Raw genomic sequence first — 8163 nt, forward strand, 5'->3', positions numbered from 1 at the left:
GGAAATATTTTTTCATAAATTACTCTCCAATCATTTTTAAATGACATATGATCTGATCACCAATTCTTAATTAGCAACAATTTTAATTGTACTTATAAATGGCACAATTTAATGCAGTAGTTTTTTTTCTTAATTATGATAAAAAACAATTTTTTTTTTAAGATTTCATTTCATTGTTGTTTTTGCTATTTCCAAAATTTAGTTCTAATTCTATAATCCATTTCTAAAGTTATAAAAATTATAACTCAGGACAGATGTAATCATCCAATGAGAAATAAAAACAAAAACAAAGTCCCGAATTCACTTTGATCCCAGAATTAGACAAAAGATCAATGTTCCTGGATCAGACAAAAGTTCCTGTAATCTCCAAGCTTTAAACCCAACCCAACGCCAGTAAAGATAAACTAATCCTTCTATAAGGCCGCCCCTAGAAACTTGAATATTCATATTTGAGGTTAGAATCTAGGAGTTCCTTCACAATGCTGAATCATCTCGTTTCATTTTTATTTTCTCTGAATTGTTCAATTATTTCATCGTTTCTGTAATTTTTTTATTTCTTATGGTCTTGGCAGAATCACATCTACAAATGGCTGGTGGCTAATTTTTTCCTGGGAATTATTTTAGCTATCTACTTGGATGATGTAAATCCAAATGCATTTGGTTACGTTTAGATGTTTATCTGTGAACGAACGTTTTTATTGACCTAATATTCAATGGTTGTCATGCTGTAGCATATAGATGGTTAGCTGCATTCTTCGTAAAATAATTAGTCAAAAAGACACTGAACTTTCTTACCTGTAAGTATTATTTAGCTCAAATACCAGGTGGTTCAGAAGTCTAATTGGCTGATCTCAGACTAATTGAGGCTTCGCAAGTAAGAGCTGAGAGTTGCAGTAGAGGAATGAGGCACCCGCTCAGTGTTCAGTATCCATTATAGATGATCCAAATTTAGTCATTCTGGATGCCTAAGAATCTCTTTCATCATGTTAATGTGCTAAATATGTTTATCTAAGTGCCTCGGTTTCTTATAGAACTGTATATTAATCTTTTTTGTTAACTGCAGACTTCTGGTATGGGTCCACTGACAAGAAGGCATGCACGGGACATAATAGAGGAGGCAAAGAAAGGCCGTGTCATTATCTGAACAACACACTCTATGGAAGAATCTGATGTTTATAAGTGACCACATAGCAATCGTGGCAAAGGGTAGGCTCCGCTGCATTGGAACCTCAATCAGGTTGAAGTCACGATTTTGCCAACATTAGCTTCCTTGGAAGCAAAAATGGAATGGGTCCTCCAAATGGAGATGTTGTTGCTGCAAGTTACCACCATGAGGGTTTGAACCAGTTCTTTAAAAATGTCTGTTGGATAGTTTCACCTGGTTAAAGATTTCTCAAATTTCAAAGAGTTGGTTTCTCATGTGGCTTGTCTCTAGATGTAGTACCACAGGAGGAGAATAAAGCTTTCCTGTCTTTTGTCATTCTCATGATAGAGAAAAGCTCTTGACATGCAGAATTAACCCGTTATGGAATAAACTTTCTCCTCAAATTTGTTTGGTATAGCAGATATTCAACTTGGCCTTACTAACCTTGAAGAAGTTTTCTTGGATATTGCTAGGCAGGCAGAGCTAGAAAATGCTAGAGCTGAAAGAAGACTTGTCACTCTGACAGTAATATCTGGAGGTTCCCTTCAAGTTAGTGCAATCATTTGATCATAGATGTTTTGAGCTAAAAAATTATAATTGCCGATACCAGTAGGTGCAATGTTTGCGGGAATACCGAGAACAGAGTCAGCCAAGAATCATAGAGGTTTCATGGTTGAAATCTATTGGAAGCAAGATGATTCTGGCACACTCTGCATTTCAGGCCACCCTTATGAGATTCCACTACCTCCTAGTTCTCAACCAATGGCTTTTCTCACAGATACCAACAGGAACTCTTTAGGTCAAAGAGGAGTAATTCATGGTATTGTGATAAACCCCCCCTCAAATTGTTACTACTAATCATTAGTCATAGACTCCACTATAAATTCATGCAAGCATATATTATGAGCCTTGTACATGGAAGAACCATCCACATTTCACACTTTTCCGTCAGCTTTTGAACTATAATTGGATTGTAAAGTAATTAGTTCCTTTTGTAATTTTCTAAGAGGCTTTTTTTCAGTTGTATAGTTGAAGAGTAAATTAGAGCTGAAGTTTCCCAAAGTCCAGGTGGGGTGGGTGGATGGAAGTTTTCTTCAGTTCTTCGCATTTTATTGGGCAAATATAAGGGGTGTCACAGAACGAAGTAATGTAGACATGACCAACACAAACTAATGGAAGCTAGCAAAGTACAAAAGCTGAAATGCTTAACCCTCTTCTGGATCGGAATGGCCATTGGAAATATCATTGCATCGCTTTGATAGTTAGCTTCATAGCTTTTGGGAATCTATATTTATAGCTTGTAGTTATCTATAGGAGGCTTCTGATCAAGTGAGCTAGATAAAAATCTGGCAATATATTCCCTTAGCCGGACTTCTTTGTATCGAGGAGGATTTGCCTCTGATATCAACTCTTTGATTGGGCCGAACGGCTTGTCAAGTAAACTAGCATGTCCTGAGAAAAAGCATGGCACAGAAATTCTATGTCCACCATGATTGGCAGTTACTCTATGCTTGACATTCTTCAGCTTGTCATTTGATATAATCTAACATTCAGCATAAAAGTTATTCGCTATTCGGAAAGGAAAGTTCATGAAAGTAGATGTATCTGAAGCAAACCTGAAGAAGATCTCCGATATTCACGACCAAGCCTCCTCGAGTGGGTTGAACATCAAACCATTGTCCCCCATGAAGGACTTGGAGGCCGCTGATTTCGTTCTGCAGAAGCAGAGTCAATATCCCTGGATCTGCATGCTCCCTTACTCCCAAAGTCAGTTCCGGTTGGGGGCAAACTGGATAGTAGTGGCACACAATGCTACACCCTTTAGCACATCAGATTGAGCTGAGGTAGTCTTCTTGAAGACCAAGAGCCTCTGATAGCAACTGAAACAAAGTTTCACCTAACCTTCTGATATACTTAGTATGCTCTAATGTTGATTCTCTGCAAATTTAAACGACCAGAACCAGAAACATATATGTAGATGCCCCAGAACAAATGAGATGGATTGGATATACCAATTTCAATAATACTTGACCAGCATAACTGTAGCCTTGATTTGAGAGATACTGGAAAATTTATGTACTGATATATGCTCCTATATATATATATATATATATATATATATATATATATTACCATGATAACAAAAAGATTTGACTGACAAGCAGATAAAAAACTAAGAAACTAGATTAGTGCATTGTTACCTGCAAACTGCTGGCATTTCTTCGGGGTCAGGGTCATGGTCAGAATCAAGGAAAGAAAGGGTCAGAGTGTCTCTCCAATCAGCAGTTAGTGATGTATATAGATCAAAGTTGGAGTTGAATCTCACTTTCTTTGTGGCCTCACGGGTATAGAATTCTTTCTTCAACTCCAAATCCTGCTCATTGAACGTACGTACCCCATCAATCATCTCATCCAACAAACTTAAAGGGATACCATGATTAATTACTTGGAAAACCCCCACTCTGCTGATGCAATCGTAACTTCATCTACAATCTCCTTACGCCGGCTATCGTCTTGGATGTTGCTTAGATCTATGATCGGAACTTTAATGTTTGTCTGGCAGGAATTCAGTTCCTCAACAGCAAGCTCCTCAGCTGGTCGTATGAACATCTTGGGGATGCTAACTATGCCAGCATCTACAAGTCCTTTAACACCAGCTTTTGTGTCATCAAATTCCTTCAACTTTTTAGTTCTGTCATAATCCACTGAGGTTTCAGATGCCATTTCCTCCGGGGCCTGATGGAGTTTTTCAAAGACTTTCTGTGAGTATTGAAATACTATTTTCCTTGAACATAAGTTTGACTTCAAAATGGATTTAAAAAAAGACAAATGACTTATGAATTAGAGTGACTTAAACATGTTGCACATGTTGCTTTTCAAAAAAGTTTCACACGTTGCGTATGATAGTAGAATTGCTCCAAAGTCCTAACCTATTCTACTTCACATTCCACTTTTAGTAGTACCCACATTATGCTTTTCAAAACAAGAGCTTAAGATAAAATAAAGAATTATAGTATTGATATTTAAATTTTAAATTTATTAGACGTTATCTTTTAACAACAGTTAATAATGATAATGGCATAAATAATTAAATTAGGCTCTAAACTCTTAAAAACGAATTTAAGCAAGGGCTAAAGCTAAGATTAGTTTCTGTTTACAAGTGTTTGAGGCTAGATTGCCTACCTTGGTTCATTTGCATCTTTGGATTAAAAATAAAAAACAAGAAGATTTGAGAAGTGTTTTAAATAATTTCCCTTGTAGTTAAAAGGTTGAAAAAATTCTGATCTAAATGTGATGTAACAAAGTTATAAACAATCAACGAGAAATAAGTTACTTCTTTTCATCTTGTAAGAACTCAATGCAAAGAAAGATCATCTCATTCTTATCTGTATTGTATCAGAATTGATTATTCATTCTAACCCCTCCATCTTACTTCTAAACTCTCTGGTCTTCTTTTCTTTCTCATAGTTCCCATACAAACTGGCTTCAGCGTTCTATTTCGGGCCTCCCCCGGTCTGCGTTACAGGTCAGTCCCCAGACAACCTTCGAGCAAAGCATCCAGTCATCTTCCCAAAACATCAACAACGCTATCCTTGCAACTAGAAATGTGTAAGTGCAGAGTTCTCATAAGTCCTTTTGATTTACAGTAGCTAACGAAGTCTGGCACTGTGGTTTCATGGCATAAAGGAGCCGTGTGTTTTCTTCCGATAAAAATTCCTTCATTGGGACATGGATCCTTGTTGAGGGGTATAGATGAGGAGTGAAAAAGCAATCAACAGATATTCTAGGGGCCATATGATTTGCCATAACCTGGTGGTTCACGCTTTTGAACTTGTCATTAGACATAAGCTGCAACAACACATAAATAAAAAATGTTTGATAGTAAAAAGGAAAGATGTAAAAATTTGGTACTTTTTAATATAAATAAAATATTCAGTCCACAGTTTATGATGCAAAAGTATTCAATATATATGCAAATATTAATGCTTATTAATATATATTTAAATTCTTCACAAAATTCTCATATCATTATTTAAAATATTTATCATTGAATACTTTTACATAAAATTTTCATTATATAATAATTTTTTATTATTAGTGTTAATTTTAAATAGTTTTATCCCATAAAAAACTAATTAAATATTTTTAAAAAATATCTTAAGACGCAAACCCATATAGTTATTAATCAGTCAAGCATAAAATCCTTTGATTTTGGGGCTAGATTAAGTCTAATTGAACCTATTTTAAAATTTTATTAATTTAATTTTTAATGCTAATAGATTATAAAATACTAAATTGTAATTTAATTTTTCCCTCCTTTTGTCTCCTTTCTGCTTCTTTCTTCCCCTTACCTTCTTTTCTTTCTTTGATTTTTTTTTCTCTTTTCTTCTTCCCCCCCCCCCTTTTTTTTTCCTTCTCCTTCTAATTTTCCTTCCCCACTCGCTCCCTCTACAATTCCTCTCTCTCACTCTCTCTAAAAAAGGTTGGTAGGTAGCCTTCAAGTTCAAGTGATATTGAGCAATAGTTTTATCAAGTGTTAAATGCAAACGAAGAAAAAGAGAGCTCATAACTGGTTTCTTTCGTACTTGAGCACACCAATTTGGAAGGTCGATATTAGCCGGTCTCTCTAAATGCTCTTTCAGATGTCTCTTTGAATCATACACTCTCATCTTATTCCTCACCATTTTTCGATTCACCCAACAAGAATGGAAAAAAAAAAAACAATAAGAAGATCAAGAAAGAGAAGAAGATAGTAACCTCTAGTGAGTTGTGGTATAATGGAGCTTTTAGCCATAGCCTCTAATGTCATTAAGATGCATGCAAAGATTAGGAGACTTTCATAAATATTCTTTGTTTGTTTAATTTAAAAGTTGTATATTTACTTTTTTAGGATATTTAAATTTTTAAATTCAAGTAATAATAAGGTGATAACATATTATTTATCAACTGTATATATAAATAATACATTAACAATATATCAAATAATACATATTATTAACAATATATCAAATATATCAAATATATCAAATATATCAAATATAAATAATACTTGTAGACACTCAATTTGGTCCAGACCCGAATCAATTGGGCCTGGTTCAAATGGATAAGCTCAATTTTGTTTTATATTTTTGTTCTTTTTATTTTATTTTTATTTTATATTTTATGTATATATTTTCATTTATATCCTATGTATTTATTTATTTATTATTACTATTTATTAATATATATATTTTTATTTTATTTTTCATTTTATTTTACATGTATTTTTATTTATCTAATTATATATTTATTTATCTGTTATTATTATTTTTATTTATCTTATAATATTATTGTTGATTTATCTTATTATTATTTTTCTAATTATCTATTAAAAAAAATTTTTATCTGATTTTTATTTTGGAAGACTGGGATTGAATCCTGTTGAAGAATCCTACTGAGAATGAGGATTCAATCAGAATCCAGATTGGATTCAAAGATTGAATCCCCGTCCAAAAAGGAATAGGGATTGATCAGAACCCTATAAAAGGGACTCTCTGGAACAGAAGCAAGACACAGAAAAAAACAATGAGCAAAAGCTACTGATTTGAAAGAAAAGGGACGTGTAAAAAATTTTTGAAGGCTAAGAAAATGTTTAGAAGTGTTCTGGGAATTAGCAGAAATTTTTTGGAGATTTTTGGAGTTTTTTTTTTGGGAATTTCTGGAAAAATTTCAGATTCCGATTGAATTTTTCGACGAAAGTTACATTTTTTGATGACGATTCCGACCAACTTTGAATTTTCAGGCGAGCTACCCAGTTTTCGGTGAAGGATCCCAGAAACCGATCAACTTTCCGGTGAACTTCCGACGAAAAACCCAGATTCCAACGAAAAATTCCAGAATTCGGTGAACATTCAATCGGAGTTTTTCGGCCATTCAGAGAGAAGCGAGAGGGAAAAAAAGAAGAGAGAGAGGGGAGAAGGTTTCTGTCGAAAAACAAAGGGAAGAGCCTTATATACCCTCTCAAAACGACACCATTTTTGCCTTAAGTGACCCAGAGGATCCGCGCGTTTTACCGAGATCCGACCCGACCCGACCCGACTCGAGTGTTGACCCGCTTTCTGATCCACGCGTGTCTTCCCCCCTTCGAGCCGATAGCCGAGCCAAACCGAGGTCCCAAGCCGCTTCTTCGAGCCGTTTCTCTTCCTTGAGCAGAGCCGAGCCGTACTTCGAGCCGTTCCAGTTTTTTTTTTTTGAATTTTTTTATTTATTAGATTAGGTTTATTTAATATTCTTTTTATCTTTATTTTATTTTTATTTTTGTTTTACTTTTCTTTTTTCTTTTTTCTTTTTTTTATTTTGTTTTATTATTCTATTTTCTTTAAATAAAAATAAAAAAAAATATTTTTTGGGAAAAGTTGAAAGTATCAATTTTCCTTGAAAATCAAAGTTTCAAAAAAATATTTTTTGGAAAAGTTGAAAGTATCAATTTTCCTTAAAAATAAAATTTCAAAAAAAAATATTTTTGAGGAAAAGTTGAAAGTATCAATTTTTCTTGAAAATCAAAGTTTCAAAAAAAAACATTTTTTGGGAAAAGTTGAAAGTGTCAATTTTTTTTAAAAATAAAATTTCAAAAAAATGTTCTTGAGGAAAAGTTGAAAGTATCAATTTTTCTCGAAATTAAAGTTTCAAAAGAATATTTTTGGAAAAAAGTTGAAAGTATCAATTTTCCCTACATAAAAACAATCATTCTTTTTTTCTTTTTTATTTTTTTTAATGTTAAATAATCCGACGATGGAGCCTCTGCAAGTAAAACAGTAGTTTTTCTGGCATATTCTTGAGGTGAGGGAATTTTTTTAATTTTCTGCTAAAAGTATTAGAGTCAATTGAGAATAATTTCCAATAATTAATCACTTGAAAAATTTTTAAGGCTCATTGGATAATACAAATTTAAACTGATACCATCTTTTGATGGGAGTTGGGAGGGTGCTATAACCTTCCTTACACGTAACCGAACCCCCGAACTCTGTTATGGTTAGTAG

The 8163-nt window shown here is 33.7% G+C and overlaps 1 pseudogene across 1 annotated transcript; it reads right to left on the minus strand.

Annotated features, from left to right (window-relative positions):
* Positions 1 to 405: 405 nt before the first annotated feature.
* Positions 406 to 3924, minus strand: LOC111291960 (1-aminocyclopropane-1-carboxylate oxidase homolog 1-like; annotated as a pseudogene). Its single transcript, XR_016328555.1, has 3 exons — positions 3346 to 3924; positions 2761 to 3082; positions 406 to 2687 (listed from the first exon to the last, which is right to left on the minus strand). The product of XR_016328555.1 is annotated as a 1-aminocyclopropane-1-carboxylate oxidase homolog 1-like (transcript).
* Positions 3925 to 8163: the final 4239 nt, after the last annotated feature.

Source organism: Durio zibethinus, chromosome 16, assembly GCF_047325235.1.
Source record: "Durio zibethinus cultivar Kanyao isolate XHJ-2024 chromosome 16, ASM4732523v1, whole genome shotgun sequence".
In the NCBI taxonomy this organism is placed as follows: domain Eukaryota; kingdom Viridiplantae; phylum Streptophyta; class Magnoliopsida; order Malvales; family Malvaceae; genus Durio; species Durio zibethinus.